General features: G+C 31.2%; 1 long non-coding RNA gene across 2 annotated transcripts in view; it reads right to left on the bottom strand.

Annotated features, from left to right (window-relative positions):
* The window catches only part of LOC129060456 (uncharacterized), a 147,022-nt gene that overhangs the window by 28,205 nt on the left and 105,534 nt on the right, over nucleotides 1-13,283 (bottom strand). The window contains exon 3 of one of the 2 annotated variants that reach the window (XR_008527194.1): nucleotides 2,695-2,831. The exons of the other annotated variant lie outside the window; for it this stretch is intronic. This is a non-coding gene — a long non-coding RNA (uncharacterized LOC129060456). The remainder of the gene's footprint in view (nucleotides 1-2,694; nucleotides 2,832-13,283) is intronic. 2 annotated transcript variants of the gene reach the window in all.

Below are 13,283 nucleotides of genomic sequence, written 5' to 3'. Positions count from 1 at the left end.
AATCATAGTAGGCGGCTATTCCTCTGTAGGATGCATTGCAAATTGTGATGCTCTTATTATACACCTAATTACAGCATTCTGCACCAGTCTAATTCTTTCCATAAGTTTTTGTAAATGTGATGGCCATTTTAGAAGACAGAGATTGAGATTCGTTAAAATGTCTTCAGTCTATAGGATTGCAATGCAACAATCACTTTTGATTCAAAGGAAAATTGTTCCAAAGTTCTAGGAAGAATATATTTGTAAAATATGAAGAAATTAAAATGCAATGAATTTTAAAATTAATTTGTTTTATAATTAATAATTAAACAGCTATCATGGAAATACAAGAGAAAAATCTGAAAAAAGTTTGAATGGATAGCTGTAGTAGTTTTGTGGTGAGTACGAGTTTAAAAAATGTTTGTGTTTAGGAGTAAGGTACTTAACCATAGGTACTTCTATGGCTCATGGGGAGTATTAATCCAACTTACTTTACTGAGTGTGAGAATTCATTGATTTTATGTATGCAAACTGCTTAGAACAGTGCCTGACACATATAAGTTCTATGTAAGCTCTTGTGTAGAGTCTTTTTGTTTTTGAAAGCTCTACCCAATCTAACTCTCACCTAACATATATAGTTTTCCACTCTTTTGCTTTAGCTCAAACTAGTATCAAGCTACTGCTTTCTCCTACTATCCTTTGATGTTAATATTATTATTTTTAACGTTGTTCTAGTTGGGAGGTGGGGAGTTTTTTTAAAAAAAAATTAGATAAGATGGGTTAGAGTTTCATTGATACAAATGTGAACAGGTAGTATACTTTTTTCCTAAATTCATAGCTGAAAAAAATTGGCCCAGTGTATAACTAGCATGTACTTCAAATTACTTGACTTCGAATATGCCTTTTATAATTTCTATTATATAAATCAATAGTGTTTATTAAAAATAACATATGTTGGCATGTATAAGATAAATGTTCAAGTATCTTCTGAATCCCATCATCAACTCTGGGGATATCCAAGTTCTGTCTTCATAAGCTGGAAAACTTATACTAAACTGAATCTGTCATTCAACTCAGTCAACTAACAAATCAGTTTTATATTATTATTTACCTGTTCCTGTGACCTAGATATCAGGTTCAGAACTATTTGAACCTGATGGCTAGTCCTTCAATATGTTCCTTTTATTCAGAAGCTCAAAGATGTCAAGTATATTGTATTTTTTAAAAAGTGAAAGGAGTATGTATATTATTATTGTATTAAATAAAACAAAGAAAATTGAAGCTCGGAGAAGTTAAAAGGCTTATCACAGGTTTGACTAGTTAATGATATGGAGAGAACACAGTACTTGCAATTCATGCACATTTTTTCCTCAGTTCTACATTTTATCATAAAGCACAAAATGACAGAAAAAAGGAACTATGAAAAAGCAAAAATATAAATGTGAAAACACTTTTTTTTTCTGTTAATTCACCAGTCACATAGTCACCTAGAATTTGAAACATTTGAATGACGTTTCCCTCAGAGACAGCTGAATTGTTTCAAATAAGCTAAATGGACAAACAAACAAAGAAACTCAGCCATACTGTGCTGACTTATATGGTCTAATGAGTATAATAGCAAAATTTTAAAAAATTCTAGATAATGATGATTTACATTTCATAACTCAGAGTTTTTCATTCATAAAATTATATAGTTTATAAAAGACAATTGCCATTTTAAAATGCACTGAACGCATGTCACTTGGCCATCTTTTTTATTTTTATTTTTTAAATATTTTAGATCAGGGCATAAAGAAACTTGATCACTCAGTAAAGCTGTTCTGACCCCAGCCAAAACAAGGTAAAGAATTAAGTGGCTACATGTGTTTGTAGGATAAAATTGCCATTAATGTTGAATACACAGAATGATGCTCTGATCTCTTATTGGAGAAAGAAGTGCATTGTATTTAGGATAAACAACATACTTGAGATAGTAGCCCATTGTGTGTATGGAGGCAGTGGTGATCATATTGATAGGGAGACCGGTAGGAAATGAATCCTACTATACCTTATTAAAGGGAAAAGAAAAGGTGCTTCTGTTGATATTCTATACACCCCATTCACTAGTTATAGTAGAATGATATCTTGCTTAACTTTAGGTTGATAATATCTAGTATTAGCCTGAGAAATTGACTAATATTCAGAGTCAGTATAAACATAATTATAAAAAAATCAAATGAGTCTAAACCAGTGTAACTATAAAATAAAAAGTACTTGTTTACTTCTCAAAAAATTTAAGGTGGTAGGATATGCAGGACATTAGTGAAACACGGCACTGCTTTATAAGGTTACCAAAATCTTTATAAATATTTTATTTATTTATTTTCATTTTTTTAAACAGGGTCTTACTCTTTCTAAAAATAAAAAAAAAACATTTATTTTATGGAGTACAGAGGTGTGATCATGGCTCACTGCAACCTCAATCTCCCGGGTTCAAGCAAGCCTCCCAAGTAGTTGGGACTACAGGCATGCATCAACACACTCAGCTAATGATTTTTGTTTTTATTTTTTATTTTTGTAGAGACAGAGTCTCACTTTGTTGCCCAGGCTGGTCTCAAGCTTTTGGCCTCAAATGATTCCCCTGCCTCAGCCTTCCAAAGCGCTGGAATTATAGGTGTGAGCCACCACACCCAGCCTTTATAAGTATTACTCGTACATTTTATTTCTAAAACTCACGTTGCCTTCACGAAGACTGAGGATATGATGTATTAGATCTTAACTTCATCCCTTTATGAGTAGCCTACACCTCCTCAAGATGACACTACAGACTTGTTTTTTCTTTCTTTGATGGGTGGTGGATAGAAGGGATGATTCTGTGTAAGACATACGTAGTAATGGTTAGAACTAGAGATTCTAACAAATAATAACTAAAGCATGATTTTTAAAAGCTTATCAAGTTATATAAAAAGTCATTTTTAAAAAACAAAAGTCATTCTTAGAGCTGGAATTAATAAAACACTAAAAAACATTTCTTTGAGATTGTGTAAAGCTTCCACTGGATTCAGAACATTTTTCCAAAATTAAGACAGATTTTCTACTAGTACAGTTATGTGCCACATAACGATGTTTTGATCAATAATGGGCTGCATATACTATGGTGGTCCCATAAGATGATCATGCTGTATTTTTACTATAGCTTTTCTATGTTTAGGTATGCTTAGGGTACATAAATGCTTACATTGTGTTATAGTACCATATTCAGCACTGTAACATGCCATTCAGGTTTGCAGCATAGAAGCAATAAATTATACCATATAGCCTAGGTGTGTAGTAGGTTATACCATCCAGGTTTGTGCAAGTACACTCTTTGATGTTCATATAATGATGAAATAGCCTAACCATGCATTTCTCAAAATGTAGCCCTATGGTTAAGAAACACATGACTGTATTTGAATTACAGTAAATACAGTATTAAATTTACAGTATTTACAGTATTAAAATTAATTTTATCTGTTTGTTTTCACTTTTTTAAATTTATTTTTTACTTTTTTAGTTTGGCCATAGGTAGCCATACAGAAATCCCTTAGATTTAGTGTGATACAAGGGAGGTATATGAAAGGTTCTAGGTCTCTCATGAGATGGAGAAGGGCCATAGAAGAAGCTGTGTAGGACAATGAACCTGAAGGGATTTGGGTTTAGGATTTAAAGAAAAGAGAATTCACGACCCTAGTGACTGGTGGGCATGAATGCAGTAGGATTTGGGTGCCAATAATGTATACCTCTATGGGAATTGTGCCAGTCAGAGTAGGTCAGATGCAAGGGGCAAGATAACTTCTCCCAGCCTTCCTGAATCACTTAAGGAGAGAAAGGATGAAACATCAGAAAAGGCAATATTTTGAAAGGGCAACTTTAAACTGAAAGCGACTGAGGATTCCTTAATACAGCAGGATTCTGTAAAAATGGAGGGTCATGAGCTCTGTTAAGATATACAGAAATAAAGACATATAATTTTCACATCTGAGGTTGTGACTACAAATCATACCTTGCATATGACACAAAAATTTAAAGAAATGATTAAGGAATGTTTTAACTCTCAAAATATCTTGGCTTAACTTTTAACGTATTCATTGTGGAAGAAGATTACCCTATCAGAACCTGTTATTTATTCTGCAAAATTAAAACAAATAAGATAATTTTTTGATTAATGTCCAACTCAAGATTTTTAATCCAAATAATATTTATTATGAATAAATGAAGAAACAGTCAATTAAAGCTTTGCAATCTGAAATCACAGAAATTATTCACAGCAAGGACTATGAACCTTGCACTTAGCAGTGTCTGGCAATAAGAAGTGGGAATAAATGTTGTGATTGTCCTTACTGTCATCATCTCTCACCTCTAACCACCTTAGGAAGGAAGCAGAATACGTAGAGGTAGCCTCCTTGGTCTCATACATATGCCCCTTAACGATAATGTTGTAGAAGGACTTGGAAGCAGGGTGTGAGAGGGAAGTTTAACTTGCCAGGTGATCTCTTATACTGGAGCTACTGATTCTCTTGTTGCTTGCTGACCCTAGAGCTACAGCACAGCCCTCATGCTATGGTGGTAAGGAAGGGAAGGGACAACTCAAAGACACACATTTGAATCAGTTTTCAGTTGTATTAAGCCTTACATGCCTTCAACTTACCCAGTAATAAAGCCAACCCGTTACTTCTATTTACAATCACGGTTAAAAACTACTAGTATAACGATAAATTTCATGGACAAGAGGATTACAGAAATATCTCCATTCCTTCCCCAAACAACTAAGTTTCTGTCTGTTTCAATGGATATTTATACAAGTGTGTGTGTCAATTTAACATCCCAAATATTATCTAATAGCTCTACTGAATTTTAGATAGAACACTACCGTAAAAACCTACTATATTAAAAATATTTGCATATGGCATTCTCCTACCCTGAAAATTTATGAATTTTAATAAAACAGCTTAGATTTTATAGCCCACAGTTATAATTGTTCATAATCCTGGAATATTATTTAAAGGGAATTGAAATTATATGAAAACACTTAAGAGCAGAATTATATTTTCAGCTTTCTCGTTACTTTTTATTTGTTGATTATTAATTTTACCATAATAAATGAAAAAAATGGTTAAGGTGAAAACTATAAGTAGCTATGTAAATGTATTTGTAAATTAGCGTGTTTACAAATGTATCCTGATAACTCATGGTTTGTTTTTAAAAAAACTGTAATAATATGCATGTTGTTCTAGCACTATGACTTATAAATAGTTGTTTTAAGGCAAAACAACAACAAGAAGAATACTATGTAATTGTAATAAATTAGTAATAAATGGTGATAACAGCTGGGTCTCAAATCAGCAAAGTACATTTAGCTTCATGTACCAAAAAGTAATAAGTCTACACATTTAAAAAAATTAAATGAAAAATAAAGTTTTTGAAATTTATTTTGGAGTCTTTTCTAAAATGGGCAATTCAAACAATCTTTCCTCAATCTTTATTTCCCTTGTGTGGCAAACACATTCCTGACTATTCCTTTTAATTTTTTTTGTTTTTTGTTTTCAACTGAATTTAACTTTATGCTGGGTGTACAAAAATCAACAAAAGGCATTAGCTGTCCTGAAGTGTTTCACAATGAATAAGAAATATTATTTGATTACTTAATTTTATCTTCCCTGAATTGTAACAAATAATTTAAAGTAGCCTTTAAAAGATACATTATAATGGTATAACACAACTAAGAAATATGTAGGAATGATGAGAGGGAGAATAACAAGGATAATATAATATGTACATTATAATAGTATAATATAACTAAACAATACATAAGGATGATGAAGGGGAGAATAAACAAGGATAATAAAATATAATTGGAAATACAAGCACATTAAAGAGTTTCAGTGAACTCCTAAATTCTTTCGGTGAGATGTGTGTAAATAAATAAATATAATGTGTGATCAAGTATAGCAATTGTAAAAAGTATGAATAGTAAAAAGTACAAAGTTGAACTGTCAGAGTAAAGGGGATGAAGTGAATAACTCTGTAGCTAATTTTTGGGAGATTTTACCTAAATCAATGTGATGTCCTAGAAGAGAGGATATCCAACCTCACTTTTGAAGGAATAAAGGAAGGAAGAGAAGGCACACTGAAGTAGAGGGATGGGATAATACATGCCAGGTTGTGTGAGCATGAGGCATAGTATAGGACTGAGTAGCATATTTGAGAAGTCAAGTGCTGGGTCTTAAAATAGAAGAAGAAACAGGCTGAGAGGTGAACATGGCAGCCGGCCAGATCTACAGTGCTTATGTGTTTGTATTCGAGAAGTGTGGTGAAATAAGCATCTCAAGGGCCCTGGTTTAAGGTAATGGCTTGGTTGAATGATTGTGAGGAGAAAGTGCTGTGAATTCATTATTGTTATTTTCAAGTTTTTATTATAAACATTCAAACATATAAAGAGCAGAGAAAATTGTGAGCCTCCATATAGTCACCCCCTTGATATTCAGGACAAAGCTATTTCATCTATACTTTCACCCACCACTCCTGTCTCACTCTAGCACTACCACTGGAAAATTTTAAAGCAAATTCCAGACATTATATAATCAGAAAAAATAAGGACTTATAAAAACATAATGGCAAAACATAAAAAATGAACAATATTTCCTTAAGATCCTCTAACATCTAGTTAATGTTAAAACTTTTCCAATTAGTCATCCAAAAATTTGTAAACACAGTGTATTAACGGCACATTTTATTTTGCTCCAGTTATATCTGTGTATTTCATATAAAATTATATGTTTTTGGCCAAAATAATGAGAAAACATGAATGGATGTTTCAAGTAATAGTGACTTATAATGAGAATCTTGGACTATTTAAATTCTAGGACGTGGGATTCAGTTAACAGCTAGGCTGAGAGGAACTATTACAGAATGTGTATCATCTGAACTTTTGTAAATGGAGAAAAGGTGATAGAACATTTCATTCATTCATGAATGAAAATGAATTTTGTAAATGATTTTATTACTTAGTGGAGAGCTAGAAATTGCTTGGATAGCCCCTATACCTATTTAGGAAAATAATTTGTGTAGCTGTAGCAAACAGATGAAATAGTTACTAAAATCAGTAAAAGCGAAGAAAGCAAAGGAACATAAACCAGAAAAAATTATATTTCCAGGCCCAAATTTTTAAGCATTCTGTATATTGTCATTTGTTAAATCAGAAATAGGCATACACAGAGCTACAATTCAACATGTTTTTGTCTCTAACATAAATAAAGTTTGGGGCACTGCTCTGCAAATCAACCAGACTGGACCATGAGTTAGACATATATACATATCTGTATGTATATATGTATGTATAAAGAGGTGTCAGAGACTAATTGGAAAGTTATAGTTGGGCATGAATACATGTTAGAAATATTAAAGTACAAAATGGTGAGAAGAATTAAGCTAGAAAAAACAGACTATTCTTTTAAAGAAAATGCACAATTCTACAGGATAAAATTGCATTGTGCATAGATACATCACAAAACTCATTTGCTATTTATAATATTTATATCAGAATTCATAAATGATCTTATTTGAGCTTCAATAGGTCTGCAAGCGATTCCCTAACTTAGAAGTTAAAGTGCTTATTACACAGGAACAGATGAAAAAATGGAATAAAACTGCACACGGAACAAAGTCCGAGTGAATATATAGTTTATTTGCAAAAGAAAATGTTTTTGACTATCATTGTTGCACCAACTAACTCACCAATAATTTTTTCCTATATTAAAGGTAAAAAGTAGTTTTTCAAGTGTACGTTTTAAAGATTTTTCAACTTAAACAGGTTTGTTTGGCAAAAAAGTTATTTAGTAATCAAGAATGCGCAATCCTGCTTTTGAAATTATTCATCAAAACATATATGTAAAAGTTTCTTTATCAAAGAATGAAAAGAAATCTAAGCTCATCAATAAATCAACGTGTGCAAGTCATTTGCAACTATAGAGTCTTTGATTTTATTCTACAATGGCCGGCAGCGCTATGCACAGAGTAAACAATTGTTCCCAAATTCAGAAGCCTGCAGAGGTCAGTATAGCAACAGCAAGAAGACATCAGGTAGACGAGTTGATCAATACTGAAGGTGGACAGTTAGATTACATGCTTATTATTCATACATACCAGCATCTTAAACATTAAAATAAAATTGGTAGTAATTAGGATAGAATACTCTTTGTTTTGAGTACTTTGTCTTTATAAAATTTACATTTAAAGAAAATCTACATTTGGAAAATTATTCTGCTTTAAAAAGGTCGGGGTGGGGGAGATAGAATAAAAATTAAATTTAAAATAAAAGTAATTACCATTTTAAATACAAATAAATGTACTTTATGTATGCTGATGGATCTGAAAAATGTTCTGTTCTTTTGAACTGGGGATTGCATTCCTCACACTTGATTCGCCATCTCCTGACACCTGTCAATAAAGCCCATTATTAACCTTGGCAAAGCTGAGATATTTTGACATTGGTACGAAAGCGAAAGTTTTCCTATTTTACTAATATTCCATACAATTCAAAGTAAAAATAATTCCAAATGAAACAATAGTTTTCAGGTTCAATTTTCTATGCACACACTGAGAATATGTATTTTAAACCTGAATATGTAAATGTGCACAAATGTATACGTATGCATTTATATTTCTGTTATTACAAAAATATTTTCACCATTTTGCTTTTGTGAAGATGAAAAATTGACGGGCTTTCGAAACTGCACTCTGTTATCCAGAAACTGGCTTCTCCATGATGACCTGCCAGTGACCTTTGTCATGACATTGAAGGACTACCCTCTCCAGGGGTAAGAAGTAATTCAACTTCACTAGGTCCCCTGCTCTAGACATGTATAAAACAGACAGTATAAACATATACCATAGGTTTATTTTGGCTCCAGTTAAGCTGACACCATCAAACTCATTTAGTTTAGAACTTTCAGACATGGTTTCAGTATCAGCTCTCTGCTGCAATTCAGAAGGTTAAAGAAAAGCTAGCTAAAACCTACACTGGCCTTCTGCTGGGACAGCAGTTTAAAGCAAGTTCCTCATACTTTTATACCTAATGCCACAAGCACCACTGTTTTTCTGATGTGTGCCTTAATGACAGTATACAGATGGGCAAAGTCAAAAGAATTTTCAGTTTCAGAATATACATAGGTAGAAAGCCAGATGAAAAAGGGAAGATTTTAAAAAAGGATATCTATTTACTTTTTACAATTTAAACATTACTTTTCCCTAAATGCTCATCAGTAGGCAAATGTGCAGAAAAAGTTAAGGAAGTACACATACAAACAATAAAATTTTACTGTTCAAAATTAAACGTGTTCCATTTTTTTTGCTTTTATATTTCTTGCAGTTTTTACCTAAAATTTAAAAATCCCTGAACAACATCTCAGCTTTCTTTTAATATGCCCCATTCTCTAATTAATGTCACTACAATGGACTCTTTGAAGCCTATGAAGTAGGCAAAAATAAATAACCTTACAGTGGATAAAAAAATAAAATTAATAATACTAATTAAAAGCCAGATATCACATTCTATATTCTACAAATCATTGAGTTTATATAAACTGATTATTATTAGGCCACTAAGAAAACCTAAGAAAACTCAAAATGCAGAAGTCATTTAGGATGTTACTTTGCCACGATGCATAAAATAAAAAATTAATAGCAAAGTACAAGTTTAACTAGTCACTTGTAATTTTTTTTAAAAACTCACCTAAATAATGCAAAGATCAAAGGGAATATCAAAATTATTAATTTTAAAAATGGCAATAACTGGATGACTACAAAACAAAATTTATGACATGCATCCAAAACTACAAAAATTTAGAGATGCAAATGCTTAAGTTTAAGAATAAGTAAAATACTAATTCAAACAGTTGGACAAAGAAAAATAACTGGAGTTTTAAAAAAGGAAAAAGTAATAAAATTTTGAAAAATGAAAATAGCAAAATTAACAAGTCACACCAAGATAATGTTCTTTAGAGAAAACTAAGCTATCTGATAAACATCCCAAAGATGTCATGTCCTAACCCCTGGAATTTGTCAATATATGGCAAAATGACTTATCGGCAAAAATGATTTTGGAGGCGTGATCATGGACTATCCAAGTGGGCTCAGTGTAATCACAGGGTTCCTAATGAGAGGGAGACAGTAGAGTCAGGCAGAAAAGATGATGTAAGGAGTGAAGCAAAGGTAAAAGAGGAGAGAAGATGTATGCTGCTGGTTTTGAAGATGGAGGAAGCAGCTATGAGCCAAGGAGTAAGGAACCATCCTGGGGATGGAAAAGGAGAGGAAATTGATCTCCTCCAGAACCTCCAAAAGGAACACAGGCCTGTGGATACATTTTAGACCTGTGATATAATTATACACATATAGATATATGAAATAATTTCTGTATTATATGTAATAAAATATAATAGGGTATGTAATTCATATTAAGTTATATTGTTATATATATAGTAAAATTGTTGCATAATAAAATTGTGTTGCTTTAAGCCACTAAACTTTTAGCAATTTGTTAGAGTGGCAATAGGATACTAATACAGCTAATAAGGGAAATGAAAAAATCATAAGAGCTTAAAATAAGGCTGAACATAAAACAATGTATATGAATGTTGATGAAATTAGATTAGTAAATGATTCAATGCTAGTCACTTCGAAAATCTGAAAAAACAAAACAAAACAAGAATCTCCTGAAATGATACAAAAATCTGGCTAGGAAAGTATGCAAAAATATATGGTACACTTTTACTTCTAAATCTAGATACAAACGTTACAAAATCAATTCAGAGTAAATACAAAAACAAACTAAAAGAGTCTACTATGATCTATTAACATTTTAAGCCCCATAATAATCTCATGAGAAAAATAACTTTTTAATCCTCATTTTATGGGTGAAGAAAGTGAAATAACAGGCTAATAACTTTTAGAACCAGTATGTAAACACAAAGAGTTTGATTTTAATGCTTATGCTTTGACATTTTTATTCCAGAAATGAAAGGATGGATCAAAATAGACAAATCAATTTTGGTAAATCATTAAATCAATCAATAATTTAAAAATAAACATTTTCATTTTGTTGTATTTAAAAAACAATTTTGATGAAATCCAATATCCCTTTCTAAAGCAAACTGGCACAAACTAAGAAGAAAAAAAAACATTATTGTAAAGAAGACTTATTCCAACAATAACCAGCATGTTACCGGACTTTAAAACATTAAAAATATTTCTGTTAAAATTTGAAACAAGAATAAGATATGGATTTCTATTTATCACTGTTATTCAGTATCATTCTTAAATTTCTAGAGAATGCAATAAAGGAAGAAAAAAATGAAATGTAAATATTAGACAGGAAGAAATAAAATTATCATTACTAGATATCATACAATTATTGAGAAAACCCAAATTAATTGATTAAAATAGACCTAATAAGCGGGATCAGTAATGTGGTCCATTAACAAAAAAACATATATTTTCAATATATCACTATAAAAGTTGAGTCAATACAATTAGAAAAACTATTTTATTCGCAAAGTAGCAAAAATATGTAATGCCTACAAATGACTATAAAATGAAAACATGCTCCAGACCTATTTGAAAAACATTAGTAAATATTTGAAAAGAAAAAGAAAAGTACTTCAACAATTGTTTTCCTGAATTAGAAATCTATTAAATCTAAGACAATAATTCCGCAAGATAATTTGTAAATCCAATGAAATTTTTAAAATAATAATAACAATTTTTATTAAATGCTTTGTTCTAGGATAGAAATCATGTTAGGTTATGTGTGTATATGTATGCAAGCATATTTAAGATTTAGAATATCTTAATTGTTAGGTATTATTATTATTTGCAGATAAGTAAATTGAAGTTAAGTGGATGATACCAGATTAAACATCATGTAATTGGTAGATTCAGAACTCAGTCTCAGGCAGTCCAATTCCAGATTCTCCCTCTTTAACCTTGGACCACAGCTCAAACAAAACTCCTATAAAAAATTTCGGGAAATTTTATAAAATGATTCTAAATTTATGTGTAAGATGAAATTTATGAGAATACCCCAGATAATTATTTAAAAATGTAGCTTATTCTAAGTTGTAATTTACTTTTAAGTGTTAAGATGTAGTGTAAAATTTCACTATGAATTACAATTCGTAGTGAATACCAGTACAAGAAACAGAAAAGGAAACTTACCATTCAACCTAAATAACAACAAAAGAACTAGTTTAGGATAAAGATGGAATTTCAAATTACTGCAAATTGATGAAGTATTTGCTAAAGAGTCCCTAGGACAATTATTTATTTTCTAAACCACAATTAGATTCCTAATGCATCATGTTTCAATAAATAATCAAGATTAAAGAATTAAATATAGCATATGAATCTTCAAAAGAGCAAGAAAAATATAGGCACGTATTTATGTGATTTTACAACAAAAAGGTCTTTAAAAATAAAAGAAAAATAAACATATTTGAGTATATACCATTCTGAACTTTTGTATATAAATCAATATTAGAAACAAAATGGTAAGCTACAAATTGAAAAAGTATGTTAATATACTTGATCAATGACTAACAGTATGTAAATAATTCTTGCACACTAATATTATAATGAGCAATATTAAAAGAAATCAAATTACAAAACAGGCTATTAAAATAAAAGTAAATGTCTAATAAACGTATAAAATTATTCAGCCTCATTTTTAATCTGTGAAAGCTAAATTTAACATACAGCATCCCCTCCCCCACAGAAGAGTTTGGTTGAATGCCTAGTAATTTATCTTATAGGCCTCATCAGTATGTCCCCATGCAAAAATTTCCTCAGTGGGGTCCAATCAAGATGCCCCTGATATAAATTTGGCCATTTAAAAATAGACTCATCAAACTGAGCAAGTAAATTTTATTTTTTGTATGGAAACAGCCATTCTCATCGGTAGAATTTTACCCTAAGGTTAAAAACAATTTTTACTGATCCCTTTTAGTATTCTAGAGCTGGTGCACACAAGTAAGCCTGGGATTTAAAACATTGTATTACTGGGTTAATGCTAAGTTAATTTTAATTTACTATACTTTCTTGAATTTTATTTCATATTGTTGGAGTACAGGCTCAAGTAAAGTTCTTGCCTTTTCACTTTTCCTTCTGTTCCTCTCTCTGTCTTTCTTTACTCTATTTCCCCCATACCAGGGTACATTTCCTGTGGTGCAAATCTTTGAGATGCTGAACAAAAGGGCACGATACAATATCTTTGGTCAAAGAACCATAAACATTAA

Source organism: Pongo abelii, chromosome 6, assembly GCF_028885655.2.
Source record: "Pongo abelii isolate AG06213 chromosome 6, NHGRI_mPonAbe1-v2.0_pri, whole genome shotgun sequence".
Taxonomy (NCBI): domain Eukaryota; kingdom Metazoa; phylum Chordata; class Mammalia; order Primates; family Hominidae; genus Pongo; species Pongo abelii.
This window is presented reverse-complemented; position numbering and strand designations above follow the sequence as displayed.